The following is a 15,206-nucleotide window of genomic DNA, read 5'->3' as shown; positions in this document are numbered from 1 at the left end:
TGGTCTTTCAGCTGCGACAGCGCTGTTGGCTTTACACTGATGCCTAACTGACCATTTGCAGATGGTCTGTGTTTCACGACACCGAGGGGAAATTTCCACTGTCGTTAAAGCATGTTTACAGAAGCAGATACTGTGGCAGTCAGGAATTCTTTAGCAGAGTGGATCGTTGCAGGCACAGCTGTTTCACCAGACAGCTGGGAAACCATTTTTTTTTTTTTTTTTGACAGCCCTTGCTCTCCTTTTTCTTTTTTTTCTCACCTTAATTCAATTTCCCCTATTAGTACAGTTCTAGAGCAGAAATTTATATTTAAACTATCACAGTGCAAGTCAATGCTTTCATTATATTAATTTTGCACATTAGAGACATTGGATGCACAGTATGGGCTTTCCTTCGCTGGGTGCTGCGACGGAACACGTGGATCTGTCAGCGAAGCTCCAGCGCTGTCCTCGCTCCTCCCTCCTCACCTGCGACTGCATCGGTCGGCGCTGGTGGGGAGTCGGTGCCCCTATCTTGCAGGGTCTCCCTCAGGGCCCTGAAAGTCCTCCGGCTTTCCGCGCACCGGCCGCGGGACCACCGCGGGACCACACATCCCGAGATGGGCCTCCCAGCCGCGCGCGCGCGCGCGCAGGTTCGAAACCCCTAGGCGCCATCCCTTGCGTCACGGGCCGCCTCCAGTCGCCATTGGCTGGTGCACGTCACGTGCACAGAGTGACTCTGGCTATTGGCCGGCGGGTCGGGCGCGCGCAAGGCAGCGCGGGTGACGCGGCGTCCTCGGCGGCGGCGGCCGGGCCGCGGAGTGGCCCGTGCGCGCGCCCCGGGGAGACGTTGTGTGGCGCGCCCGGCGGGGAGTCGGTCCTGCTGCTAGTGGCGCGCCCGGCGGGGAGGCCCGGCCCGGCAGGCGGGGCGCGGGAGCAGGGCTGCGGGCAGGCCGGAGCCGCCGAACCCCAGCAGTGCTTGGGCCTCCCGGCCCTGACGTGCGAGCCCGACCCGCCGGCTCCAGGGCTCCGAAGCCGGAGAGCGAAGCGCGCCAAGAGGTTCGGAACCTGCAGCCAGTTAGGCGCCCGCCGAGCGGTCCCCAGACGGTTGTCCTTAGGCGGCGGGTTATTGAGGGAGGCGTTTTGTAGGAGCATCCCTAGGGGCGGGGCGGGGGCCAGGGCCGCAGGGCTGCCGGGTCCCTTTCTGTCCTGCTCTGTGGGGCGACACTCCGATGTCTCGTGAGCAGTTGGATGCCTGGGTGTTTTAGTTGAAATCTCTTGATTAGAAAATATCGGTAACTAATTTTTTTTTAATTGAAAATACACCAAGCAAGACAGTCACAAGCTGGTATCAGACTAGCACTTTGTGATCTCTAATTCAGACCTATTTCTGCTAGTAAATGAGTCCCTTGACCTCGTCCAGGGCACTTTTCTCTCTGACATGCATTCTCAACATTGATGATGATGTGTGTGTGCGCGCGCGCGTGTCTGCGTGTGCGTGTGAAGTCTTATATAATACAGGGTTTGTGGCCTTTCAGAGAATTGCAACATTGATACACAGTACTTGTGGTATTACATTTTAATGGAAAAGAGAATATAGTAAAGAAAGAAAGGCCCGGGGTGGGGGTGGGGTGGGGGGCTTGAGAAACAGTACTTTAGGGAAATCGCTGATCAAATATTCTGCAAGAGTTGTCTATGCTAATGAACACAATCATACACTGACTGAGAGCCTGAAGAACCTGAGATGTCATTATTGTGGAGGGCGCTTTTAAGCTGTGTGCACAAGTAGACATCCACATAGCACAATCTTATTTGATTCCAACAACAAAGTGTCATTCTAGTTTTTTGTTGTTTTTCTATGAGAGAGTGGAAGGCTTGGGTGACTCGCCACAATCAGAGCTATTAACTGAAAGAAACAGGATTTAAATACGATTGTATGGCCCCCAAACCACTCACCCAGCATAACGTGGTTTTGGATCTCCTGTTCAGCTGTGGCCAAGTACCCAGGAATTCTACCTGGGGCTTTTTAAAGAGCATGGCTACCCAGGCATTGCTGGAAAACTAGGGCCAGCCTGAAGTTTGCAGAAAGCCTCAGATGATTCTCATTTGGTAACCCTTAGTCCACTTTAGCAATAACTAATTCCTCACCTGATTCCAATGCTTTCATAGGGTTGTGTCCTGGAGACTCAAATTTCCCATCTCAAGCACGGCTTCCATTTTCTCTTCAAGAGGATGATTTTCTTCTAAAGAAAATCATTTTCTCTTCAAGAGGATGATTTTCTTCTGAAGAAAATCCTTTGTTGGTGGAATCCAAGGGTTATGATGGAACACCGTTGATAGCTCTCCTTTTGGAGAAAGTCCTGACAATTTGAATTTGCTTTCTCACTTTTTGTATGACCTTCCTTGAGTGCTATTGAATATATTTAAAACAATACAAAACAGGGTATTTATTTTAAAGTCAATGTGAATCACAGTTAAACCCTATGAAGAAAAGTTTAAAAACCACAATTTACCCATAATACCACCAGTCTAACAAAATGATGTTCATGGTCTTTATATTGCTGTGTCTTTGTTAGTGACATCTCTGATATCACACAAATTACTCAGGTTCACAAAATTTAGAAAATTCTCAGAGATGAGCTTGAACTTCACAATCCCAAATCTGGAAAAAAAAATTCTGAAAATTATTCTGAGGATAAACTTCAAATCACTGTTCTCTTAAAAGCACATTTCAACCCTTTTTCCAAACCAAAACCTGCCCCCCAGGTCCAACGCTCCCCCCCCCCCCAGTTGTGATGTAAGCAGTATGGAGGAGTCTGTTGTGAACAGTGCTAGAAGGAGCTTGGGAGTGCAGATGGCTCTGACAGACTGATTTCAAACTAATCAGTGAATACTAAGTGGATACTGTGAATACCAAGTGCATTATGACGGGGGTGAATGGATCTCAAAGAATGGTAATTTAGGTAAGAACTATTTTGAGTGGCAGGTCTACACAGCCTGGTTCTGGCTGCTACAAAATACTGTCTCTGCTTTGGATTTTTTTTTCTTTTTGGTAGATGTAATTCTGAACGTTTTTATTAAATAAGAACACAGAGCCAAATGCAGAGTTAAAAGCCCAGAGATCAGAAAGCAGAGGCAAAAGCAGAGACCACCTTCTTACCACCCGCTGCCGCTGCCGTCCTTCCCCTGAGAAAGAGCTCTGCTTTGGATCTTCCTGAGAATGAGTAAGCATGAGTCTCTAGACCAGACTTAATGTCTGGATGCTATAATGCTTATATAGCAAAGGGAGCTGGCCACCACAAATTAAGAGAGGACCCACAGTCACGGGTAGGAAACAATGTCATTTTTTTATCTGAGTTATTTCTATTATAGTTCAAGTAACATTGTTCTCCACACACCTGTTCCATCTTGTGATTTAGGACATTACCCCCTTAAACCAACTTGCCTCCCGTATATCTGAGTTCAGAACATTCCTTCATCAAAAGATTTTGAGTGCTTTGTACCAGATACTGTAATGGTTTAAGCATGCCTACTACAGACTTCTATAGCAAATTCCTATGTATTTAAGAAGGACTCTGATGTCACTTGCTCATGGAAACAATTTGCATTTAGATTCACAGCTTTGCAAAGACAGCCTTTGATAGTTTTTATTTATTTATTATTTATTTTTAATATGTGGTTCTAGAGATTTTACATTTCTCCACTGCTTTGAGTCTTCTGTTTTAGGGATTAATTACCTGTTTTTATTTATTTATTTATTTATTTATTTATTTATTTATTTATTTATTTATTTACTTTAATTACCTGTTTTTAAAAACTTGTGTTGTGGCTCTGTTTTTTATTTTGTTCCCAATACTGATTCCTAAGAAGTATAAAGTATAATATAATACTTTAATTATTATTTAATTATTATACAAATCTATAATTTATTCTTAATTCTTTGGTGTGTATTCTTCCACTCTTGTTTGTGTCCTATGTAGAACTGAGAACATACTCTGTACTGTGTGTGTGAACTGTGTTATTATTATTATTATTGTAGTGTGTATATAGAAGTGTGGGTGCACGTGTTAGATCAGAGAACAACTTTTAGGGGTTGTTTCTCTCCTTCTGTGGTGGGATCCAGGGATGGAACTTAGGTCAGCAGACTTCAGAGGCGACCGTTTTTACACCATTGAGCCATTTTGCCAGCCTGTGTATTGTATTTTGTGACATATTTTTTAATATGATGATACATGGTAAATAAGCATGTTCTTTACTCACATGACTCTAGTTCTTTTTAAACGGCTATTTTGTTACTAGAATTGGGACTAGAAGAATCTTGTGATAAGTTACAAATTCAGAAACCTAAACTGCTGACCCAGGAACAAAAGCCTCTGCTCTTTTTCTTTCATTAATTCCTGACTCATTTCCACGTTCCTAGTCCCAGGAGAGTGGGGTTCTGTTGGCAGCATCCCCGAAGGAAGATTTAGTCAGAAACATAGTCTGCACTGTAGTTTTCTTCCAGGTGTAGTTGGTCCTTGTAGAACTTGACGAATCTGGAAGTTCCAGTTTATTGGAAAGGTGCCCCTATAGCTAAAGCTAGTGGAAGAGGTAAGCTTTATGGGCAGAGCAAGAAGAGCAAGGAGCGGACCCCAGATTGGTCCTTAGGGGTGGCTGCAGGTAACTTGCAGGTTTAGAATTCGATTTTCTGTGTCTTGCCATTTCAGACCATCTGAATTCCTTCTGATTGGCTGTTGTTGATCTCCTATTTGGAGGACTGGTTCTTTACAAGTTTTGTTTGATAATCTAACATCTAGCACAAGTGACCATTTGGGCCTAGTACAAGAGCACAGTCTAAAACATTGACTTCTTGCAGGTTTTTTTGTTTGTTTGTTTTGTTTTTGTTTTTTTTGAGACAGGGTTCCTGTGTGTAGCTTTGCGTCTTTCCTGGAACTCACTCTGTAGCCCAGGTTGGCCTCAAACTCACAGAGAACTGCCTCCCTCTGCCTCCCGAGTGCTGGGATTAAAGGCCTGCACCACCAATGCCCGGCGACTTCTTGCAGTTTTTAAACTACCACCCTCATTATGTGAATTGAATATACATATGTTGACTATATTATCCTTTTCTCCACCCACACCTCCATGCTAGGAACCAAATCCAGGGCCTGGGACCTGTTAGACAAGTACTGTATCAGTGAGCCATGCTCCCAGCCACTAAATATTTTTAACGGAGTCTAAGAATGGATTGTCTTTGGATATCTACAGATATCCAGGCCATCATGAGCCTTTGAAGAAAGATGACTAACTTTAATAAATTATTTCAATCATCTTAACAAAATAATAAAATATAAAAAATTATATAGTGTAAAATGTAGAAATGTAAGAAAAAAGGTTTTTCTTTCCTTTTTCTTTTTTTGTGAATTCCTGAGTGGTTGATTGAACACAGGTGTTGAGGATGGGGTAGCATCAGACTGCCCCATTTTCATAGTAATCCAGGCTTAGTTATAGGCTACAGGTTGTTGCTTCATCAGTGTCAATTAGTAAGATAAATTTAAAAGGAGAATTGGCTTTTCCAAACATTAAGTAACATTATATCGAAGTTGTGACTTAAAAAACACGAATGTTAAATCCACAGGTGAAAAACAGCAGTCTGAAATGTCAGCTCTGAATCTTGTCTAAATTGTTTAAGCAGGCAGCACCCGTCCAGAGAGGAGAGGTAGAGGAGCCTGCCCACTTCCATACAGGTAGCCTCCATTGTAGCTAGAGTTTTCCTGCCTTGCCCACAGTCAGGACAAATCTTTGTCACCCGCCAGTCCCACAGCCACTCAGACCCAACCAAGTAAAAACAGAGACTTATATTGCTTACAAACTGTATGGCCGTGGCAGGCTTCTTGCTAACTGTTCTTATATCTTAAATTAATCCACTTCCATAAATCTATACCTTGCCACGTGGCTGGTGGATTACCGGTGTCTCCACATGCTGCTTGTCATGGCGGCTGGCAGTGTCTCTCTGCCTCAGCCTTCCGCTTCCCAGAACTCTCTTCTCTCCTTGTCCCACCTACTTCCTGCCTGGCCACTGGCCAATCAGTGTTTTATTTATTGACCAATCAGAGCAATTTGACATACAGACCATCCCACAGCACTCCATACTGTCTTTGGCTTATGTGGGTCCAGCCCCAGGCTGGGTGGGTGCATGACTCAGGAGGTGGCACAGGGCAGGGCCAAGCCTGGCAGCCAGAGCAAAGGAAGAAAGAAGGCCCTCCCTGGCATTTCCAAGCTGTGGCAGCTCGGAGGTGTTTCCTGCCTGCCCAGCCCCTGCTGTGGCCAATTTCAGGTCTTGGGCCTGAGTTTATGGTTACTGCAGACCTGCTATTGCTCAGCTCCAGGCCCTGATTCCCAGTCCTCAGAATCCAAGGGAGAAAGCTGCTCCCATGGCCTCAGGCTGGGGGTGGAGGGAAGGAGGGTTAGCTCAGACCTCAGAATCAGCTGTTGCTCCTCAGAGCTGGGGTTCAGCACGCAGGAGAAAGAGGTACAGCCAGAGCATGGATGTGGTCTCATCCATCTTTCTGCAGAAGGCAGAAAGAGCACAGGTGAGGGTGTGTGCAGCTGTAAAAGGCCTGGACTGCTGCATGGCCAGGCCTTTCCTATGCACATTTATGTTTACCTTCTGCGTAGAGACTTTACACTCGACTTCCTTTGACTTCTGTATTTTTTTTGTACCATTGTACATTGATTTTTCATATGTTAGCATATTGCCAAAATAGTATGCCATAGTAAATGCCAGCACATATCTTTCCCAGTTCCTCTTACATGAGGTTTCCTATATGCTGATTGTCCTAATTAGATAGTTCATCATTATTGTTGTTATTTCCTGAATGCTTCTCATTTTTCTGGTTCTTTGAGTCAGTGGCCTATTTGAACAAGCTTACCTTCTCTATGTCCTATTGAACACTATTTATTAATCGGCTGCTGTGTCTGTCTTTCTATCCAGTAGCTGGGTAAGTTTCAGTCATGAGTCTGTGTACCTAATTCATAAAGGTCCTATGGTGCCACCATCCTAGCCTGACTGCGAGGTAAGAACTGTGCAGAGTCCTGACTTTAGTCAAGGGTTTGCTTTCCTTTGAGCAGAAGCTTCTTAGAAACAGATGTGAAGGACCACAGGGCAGGGCCTTTCTCTGCGATTACTGTGTTCTTCCTGATGCACATGGGAAACGTATTCTCATTTAGATCCTTCTCTTTTATCTGACACAGATGATTCCATGGTTCAAAATACAGAAAATAGCAGAATGTTACTCATGATTTGTGAATTTTTAAAGGATAAATGCCCATGATCATTTAAATTGATATAAACATGGAGACGAATTGTACTCTTAGCCCATACCTCCCATTTCTGTTTCTTAGTGATTATTACTTAGATCAATACAAACCTCCTTGACAGATAAACTCCTCAAATTAATGAACACAGAAATAAAGTTCAACTATTTCTCTGTATTAAAATTTAGACTTCTAAATGTTTATTTTTAGAACATTGACTTTCCTAGGTGATGTCAAATTATAGATAAAATGTTCTTTTATTGTGTAACTTAAGATGAGGGCTGAGGAGAAGGCTTTGTGGGTAAAGGGCCTGCCGTGTAAGCCTGAGGCTCTGGTGTGGGTCCCTGGTCTCAGGTAAGTGGATGAGGTGGCGATGACTTTAGGAATGTCAGTGCTCCTGCCGCAGGTAGGAGGGGAGACAAGACAGCCATGGGAGCTCACAGGTGGGCCAGGCCGGCATAACCAGCAGCAGACAAAGGACCTTCTCCAACAAGGCGGAAAGCAGGGCATCATCCCTAAGTTTGTTTGTTTTCTGACCGCCATCACGTGCCTTGGCACATGTATCTGCACACACATAGGTTACAACATGACATATTTCCTGGCACAGAGTCAATTCTGTGTTGGGCATGTGGAGATCTTAGCACCCAGTGCAGCCTGTTATAGACTACCCTTAATTCTTGTTGATTCTTGAGATCATACTCAAATCTTATTTCTCTTGCTTACAGCAGCCCTTTGAATGTCTACATTCATTAATCCGGGGGTATAGTCTCTCATCCCTTTTACTAAGCACTTCCTTTTTAAAGCACAGACTATTTTATTCATCCTTGCACCCCACCATCCTGCATCTCATGATGTTTGTACTTATCAGGTGGACTTGGCTCATGTGTGCCTGTCACGTGGCCTCTTTCTCTCTGAACATGTACTGGTGTGTCGATGTCCTTTTTGACCCATGTTTGTGTGTGTGCTGTTTTCCTACTTTGGAAAATTAACCTGCCCAGTGACATAATTTTATGTTCTCAAGTTAGAAAAGGTGCAGGAAGTGGCTGAGTGGCCTGAGGTGACTACTGTGCATGTGGGGTTGTTGCTGCTGCTGGCCAGGGATGGCAGTGTTGCACTGCTCAGTCCTTCCCGCGGCCTGCCCAGCTGTGCCTGCCATCAGGAGTGCTTGCTTCGGCCTCTCTTCCTTTGACATTCTTGTCTGCCAGAGTTTTGAGCCCTCCTCTGCTTTGTAGCACTACAGGATGATCTAGGCTCATCTTGACTATTCTCTGCTCTAGCCCTAAAACAAGTCATTTCAGCAAGGGTCCCTGGGCCCCATTGTTGGAGAATGGTATTAGAAACCAGATTTGCGTGCTAGCTTCGGCAGCACATATACTAAAATTGGAACGATACAGAGAAGATTAGCATGGCCCCTGCGCAAGGATGACACGCAAATTCGTGAAGCGTTCCATATTTTTAAGGACCAACAGTCCAATTGAGAAATGGGCTTTAGAACTAAACAGAGAATTCTCAACAGAGGAATCCCAAATGGCTGAAAGACATTTAAGGAATTGCTCAACTTCCCTAATCATCAGGGAAATGCAAATCAAGACAACTCTGAGATACCACCTTACGCCTGTCAGAGTGGCTAAGATCAAAAACACTGAAGACACTTTATGCTGGAGAGGATGTGGAACTAGGGGAACTCTCCTCCACTGCTGGTGGGAATGCAAGCTTGTACAACCACTTTGGAAATCAATATGGCGCTTTCTTAGAAAATTGGGAATCAATCTCCCCCAAGATCCAGCTATACCACTCCTGGGCATATACCCAAGAAATGCTCAATCATACCACAAGAGCACTTGCTCAGCTATGTTCATATCAGCATTGTTTGTAATAGCCAAAACCTGGAAACAACCTAGATGCCCTTCAACTGAAGAATGGATAAATAAATTGTGGCACATATACACAATGGAATACTACTCAGCAGAGAAAAACAACGACATCACACGGTTTGCAGGCAAATGGATGGATCTAGAAAAAATCATCCTGAGTGAGGTAACCCAGACTCAGAAAGACAAATATGGTATGTACTCACTCATAGGAAGATGCTAGATGTGGAACAAGGATGACTAGACTGCTACTCACATCACCAGTGAGGCTACCTGGAAAACGGGACCCCAAAAAAAGACACGGAGAAATGGACAAGATCTACATGAATAGCCTGGTCATGAGTGGGAACAATGAAGGGCGACAGTCGAGGGAAAGAGTGGGAGATCCTAGCTGGATCAAGAAAAGAGAGGGAGAACAAGGAATAGGAGACCATGGTAAATGAAGACCACATGAGAAGGTGAGAAGGGGAGGAAGCAGAGAGCTAGGGAGGCCCACGGAGATTCACAAAGATACCCCCTCAAAAGACTGCTGGCAATGGTCGCGAGACGGCAGGAACTGACCTACTCTGGTGATGGGATGGCCAGACACCCAAATAGTGGTGCCATAAACCCCATCCAAGGACTGAGGAATCTGAAGGCAGACATCCACGGCTGGGCCCCTGGTGGAGCACTGGGAGTCTAATTAGTGAGTAAGAAGAGGATTTATATGAGCGAGAATTGTTGAAGCCAAGGTTGGATAAAGCACCGGGACAAATAACCAAATGAATGGAAGCACAGGATCTATGAACCAAAGGCTGAGGGGCCCCCAACTGGATCAGGCCACCTGAACGGGTGAGACAGTCATTTGGCTTGATCTGTTTGGGAGGCAGCTGTGCATTGGTGCCAGGTCCTGGGCTCGTTGCATGAGTTGGCTGTTTGAATCCTGGGACTTATGCAGGGACACTTGGCTCGGTCTGGGAGGGGGGAATGGACCTGCCTGGACTGAGTCTACCAGGTCAACCCCGGTCCTCGGGGGAGACCTTGATCTGGAGGAGGTGGGAATGGGGGGTGGGCTGGGGGGAGGGGTGGGCGAGAGGGGGAGAACAGGGGATTCTGTGGCTATTATGTTGAACTGAATGGTGTTATAAAATAATAATAATAATAATAATAATAATAATAATAATAAAAAAACCAAAAAAAAAAAAAAAAAAAAAAAGAAACCAGATTTGCTCTGATGTGCTCATCACAGTTAGGGTTTCATTACTTTCAGGTATCCATCTGGGACCAGAGTTATAAAGTATATATACTTTATATTATTAGTAGGATATATATTGACTTGTAAAAACATACATGCCTGTATTGCAGTGATTTCCCGTTGTTTGTGGTTTCATTTTCCATGGCTTCAGTTATCTAGTTAACCATAGTTTGAAATATGAAGTGGAAAATTCCAGAGGTAAAAAATGTGTAAGTTTTAAATTGCATGCCATTCTGAGCGACATGGTGCAGCCTTGCCCCCTCCACTCTGTCCTGCCCTGGACATGAGTCATTCCTTTGTCCAGTGTACTCATGCTGTGAATGCTACCCACTCATTAGTCACTTATTCATAGGCTGTCACAATGCTGTGTTCAATTATATAACAATGCATGTGTACCTTTGTGTAGCAGGCTAATGGCTTACCACAGTGCCTGTGTCCTTCCCCTCACTTCATCTAATCGTGTAGGTATTGTATCATCTCACACAGTAGATAGAATATAATAAGGTATTTTCAGACAGCTACCTAACTATTAGCAGTATATTAATATAATTGTTCTATTTTATTAGTTATTGTTAATCTCTTATTTTGTTCATTTTATAAAGTATTCCATAGTAAGTGTGTATGCATTAAAAAGAGCAGAGGGCACCTGTAGTTGTTACCATTCACGGTTTCAGACATTCACTAAGGAGCCTTGAAACATGTCCTTGTAGATAAGATGAGACTATTCTGTTAAGCTTACCAGGAATTCCCACAGTGTGCCAGACTAATGCAGATACTTATGCAGAAGGCTCACTTCTTCCTCATTTACCTATAACTTCCTAGTTCACAGTCAGTGTTGCTCCTACATTCAGCATCTCTTCATGGATATTTTCTAGTCGGTGTCCATGAACTATACTAGGATTGCTAATGTGACCTCCATAAGAAACATTACCCAGTGTGTATGGATAGTTCTTTCTCTCTGTTTCCGTTCGTTTCCAAAGGTACTTGGAACTTTCTTCCCATCTCCTCTGTGAGGTTCTGTCCTGCTTTTGTAATGTAGTTAAATTCCTTTGCCTTAGTCTGAGGTCTGTGCTGAAACCCATCCCCCTCTTGGTTGATTTTTTTTTTTTTAAATCTTGGATTTTAAAAAATGTTAGTAGATATTATTTGTGTTATGAAAACCCATGGTTTGGGGTTGGGGATTTAGCTCAGTGGTAGAGCATTTGCCTAGCAAGTACAAGGCCCTGGGTTTGATCCTCAGCTCAAAAAAAAAAAAAAAAAAGAGAAAAGAAAACAAAAACAAAACAAAAAAAAACATGGTTCTTCATAAGTAGATAACATATATTTATATTGACACTGATAGATAAAATAGTTTATTAGTCCTGAAAATAATCTGTGCTGTAATTGGTCAGCCCTCCGTCCTGAAAACCCTTGCAGAAACTGGCCAGTTTTCTGTCTGTGTAGTTTTTGTCTTTTCCAGAGAGTCTATAAATGTTATTCATATATACATACACACATATGTATACACACACACACACACACACACACACACACACACACACACACTAGAATTTTCACTTAGTACAATCCCAGAACACATGTAGAGATCAGAGACAACTTTTTTGTAGGATTTTCCCATGCTGCTCAAATAAACAGCTCTTTCATTTTGGTCACACAACAGCATTCCTAGTACTGATGAACTTCATTTTTGTATATTCATACATATATTTGATTCTACTTTGTTCTTATTTTTCTCATCTTTTTTATATCAAAATTTTGTTTGTGATTTAAGGTCAAAGAGTGCAGTAATGTGTGAAGGGAATACAGTGTGATATATTCTGTCTTTGTTCTGAACCTAAGTCCCTCAAAAACTGTTGTCATTGTTCCCCATCTAGTAATACAAATGGCATTTTCTATTGTTTTGCAATTTTTTTTCATATAGTTATGTGAAAAATCATTGTACTGCAACTTGATTTTTACCTTTTAACTTGTTGCAGCCAAATTTCCAGGTCATTATGTATTAGTCTGATTAAAAATGTAACTTATTTGTATTCTGTGAGTATTGCATGTGATAATTTTTTAAAATAGGGTTTTTTTTTTGTTTTTTTTTTTTTTTTTTTTTTTTTAATTCTTGCTATGTTGCTCATGCTGGCCTTGAACTTGCAATTCTCCTGCCTCTGCCTCATGAGTGCTGGGATCATAGACAGGTACACTACACCCAGTCTATGCTACCATTTACTCAAGTTTTCTTAATTAAAAATATTCTAATTATTAACAGTTTACTTTTTACAACAAAGACAATAGTGTTTTAAATTAACTTGTTTGTGTAAATTGTATAAATTGGATGCATGGCCTTTATCACTGTGTAATTTACAGATATTTTCTTCTAGTCTGTTTCTTCTCATTCTCTTAACATCTTTGACTGAACAGAAGTTTGAAACTTTTTTTCATTTATCGAAAATAGGTTCTTTTCTCATATAATATATCTTGATTACAGATCTACAGCCCCTCCCTCTACTCCTCCCAGTCCATCGCCCCTCTCCTCTCTGGATTCACTCCTTTTCTGTTTCTCACTAGAAAAGAACAGGCTTCTAGGAGATAACAACAAAATAAGATATAATAAGATGAAACAAAAACTTCACATTGAAGCTGGACAAGGCAACCCAACAGGAGGAAAAGAGCCCCAAGGGCAGGTACAAGAATCAGAGACCATCCCCTCTGGCTCTTACACTCTGCCTCCTCCCTATGTTCACTCAGTTCCCTGAGCAATTAGGAGAGGGATTTGATGGAGACAGCCAATTTAAAGCTGTGTGTTCAAGTATGAGGGTGAATACAAACAGTGATAGAGGATATTCTTCATTCCTGTGATCTTAGGAAAACACTGAGTTTCTCAGTATTAAGGATGATGTTAGCTGTGATTAAAAGCAAAACAAACAGTTTTCTTAGATTTAGACTATTCTTTATGTAGTTTTGGTATATACACATTATTTTGTCCTAAGTGCTTGATAGAGTTTGCTAGTGAAATCATTTGAGTCTGGTATTGGGGAGGGGAGGACTGATGTGGTCAGATGTTTGCTAAGTCAATTTCTTTTTCAGGTACCATGACATTGATATTATCTATATCTCTTTAAGTGAGTTTTGGTAGTTGTGTTCTTCAAGGAATTCACTGAGTTCTATTCAAATGACAATATCTGTAGATCGATACTGCTTTCTAGTTTTCCTTTATTGTCTTTTGATGTCTTCGGGGTTAGTAATGATAACCCATCTTTTATTCCTGGTACTGATAATGTATAGGCAACATATAGTTGAATCTTTTACTTTATATCCATCACTGCTTTTGGATTAGATGTGTGATCCATTTACATTTATTATAATTATTGATAAATCAGAACTATGGCTGCTGTTTCTCTCTTTTATATGCCTTATGTATTTTGTATTCATTTGTTCCTTGAGTCCTGCCTTCTTTTAGATTTTTTTCAGGCCCTTTTGATTTCCTTGTTCTTTTTCTCTCTTTTGAATAAATTTTTAGTGCTTGTTCTGGAAAGTACATTTAGCTTCTTATTTGAAGACATCCTGGTTTACATTAATACTAATTTAATTTCAGTGCTATGTGAAAGTTTTCTCCAGTGTACTTCTCTTTTCCTCCCCCTTATTTATACTGTTATTATCATAAAGTACATCTTTACATGATGTAACATTACCAATTCATTTTTATTGTTATTACTTCATGTGGATGTCTTTAAGAACTGGTTAAAAAAAAGAATTGCATCTAAAATTACCTTTCTTGGTGTTCTTTGCTTTTTCATGTAGATTTGAGAGTTAACCCTTTAGTGACCTTTTATTTCAATTTGAGAGACTGGCATTTCTTTTTTTTTTTTTTTTTTTTTTGGTTTTTCGAGACAGGGTTTCTCTGTGTAGCTTTGCGCCTTTCCTGGAGCTCACTTGGTAGCCCAGGCTGGCCTCGAACTCACAGAGATCCGCCTGGCTCTGCCTCCCGAGTGCTGGGATTAAAGGTCAGATCTGCCAGCAAAATTTTCTCTCAGGCTTTGTTCTGCTTTGTTTTAGCCCGAAAATGTATAGATTTCTTTGCATTTGAAAGAGTGTTTAGCTGAACATAAAATTTTTAGTTGGCCATCTGTTTTTTTTAACACTGAAAAATGGTCATCCCATTCTATTTTGACTTCATCTTTTATTTATTCATTTTTATTTTATGTTTTTTTGAGACAGGGTTTCCCTGGGTAGTCCTGGCTGTCATGGAACTCTCTGTGTAGATCTGGCTGGCCTCAAACTCAGAGATCTGCCTGCCTCTGCCTCCTAGGTGCTGGGATTAAAGGCGTGTGCGTCATGATTGCCCAGCTCTGATGTCATCTTTTAAAAAGTCTTATTCAGAGTGTGAATGTGTGGGTGATGTGGGGAGCAGGAGAGGCACGTGTGCCCTAGTGCACACGGGGAGGTCAGAGGACGGCTTTATGGAGTCAGTTCTCTCTTTCAGCATTTCTGTGGATTCCTGGGATAAACTCGGGTCACCAGGCATGTGCACAAGCGTCTTTACTCACTGAGCTATTTCACTGGCCTTTCATCTTTTCTTTTTTTCTCCCTCCCTCCCTCTCTCTTTCTTTCTTTTTCTTCCTTTCTCTTAGACAAGGTCCCATTATGCAGCCCTCCCTGACCTGGAACTTGCTATGTAGACCAGGCTGGTCTTGAACTCATAAAGATCTGCCTGCTTTGGCCTTCTGAATGCTGAGATTGAAGGTATGTGCCACCACACCTGGCTCAAGTACCATCTTTTTTGATGAAACATAAGTCAGTAACTTTCATGGTTGCATTCTGGACCGAAGCCCTCTGCTTGATTT

At 42.3% G+C, this 15,206-nt stretch overlaps 1 protein-coding gene and 1 non-coding gene across 4 annotated transcripts in view; both read left to right on the top strand.

Annotated features, from left to right (window-relative positions):
- The first annotated feature begins 797 nt into the window (after window positions 1-797).
- Ptpdc1 (protein tyrosine phosphatase domain containing 1) overlaps window positions 798-15,206 on the top strand; it is a 67,598-nt gene continuing 53,189 nt past the window's right edge. For 2 of the 3 annotated variants that reach the window (XM_076573273.1, XM_076573274.1), the window contains exon 1: window positions 901-1,035. The gene's annotated coding sequence lies outside the window, so the exon portion shown is untranslated. Of the gene's footprint in view, window positions 1,036-15,206 lie in introns of all 3 variants that reach the window. The other variant, XM_006992295.4, reaches the window with a different exon arrangement.
- LOC121829942 (U6 spliceosomal RNA) lies at window positions 8,620-8,726 on the top strand. The gene has a single exon (XR_006072981.2). It is a non-coding gene; the product is annotated as a U6 spliceosomal RNA (small nuclear RNA).

This window comes from Peromyscus maniculatus, chromosome 5 (genome assembly GCF_049852395.1).
Source record: "Peromyscus maniculatus bairdii isolate BWxNUB_F1_BW_parent chromosome 5, HU_Pman_BW_mat_3.1, whole genome shotgun sequence".
Taxonomy (NCBI): domain Eukaryota; kingdom Metazoa; phylum Chordata; class Mammalia; order Rodentia; family Cricetidae; genus Peromyscus; species Peromyscus maniculatus.
The sequence above is the reverse complement of the archived record's forward strand: the minus strand, read 5'-3'. Positions and strand labels throughout refer to the sequence as shown.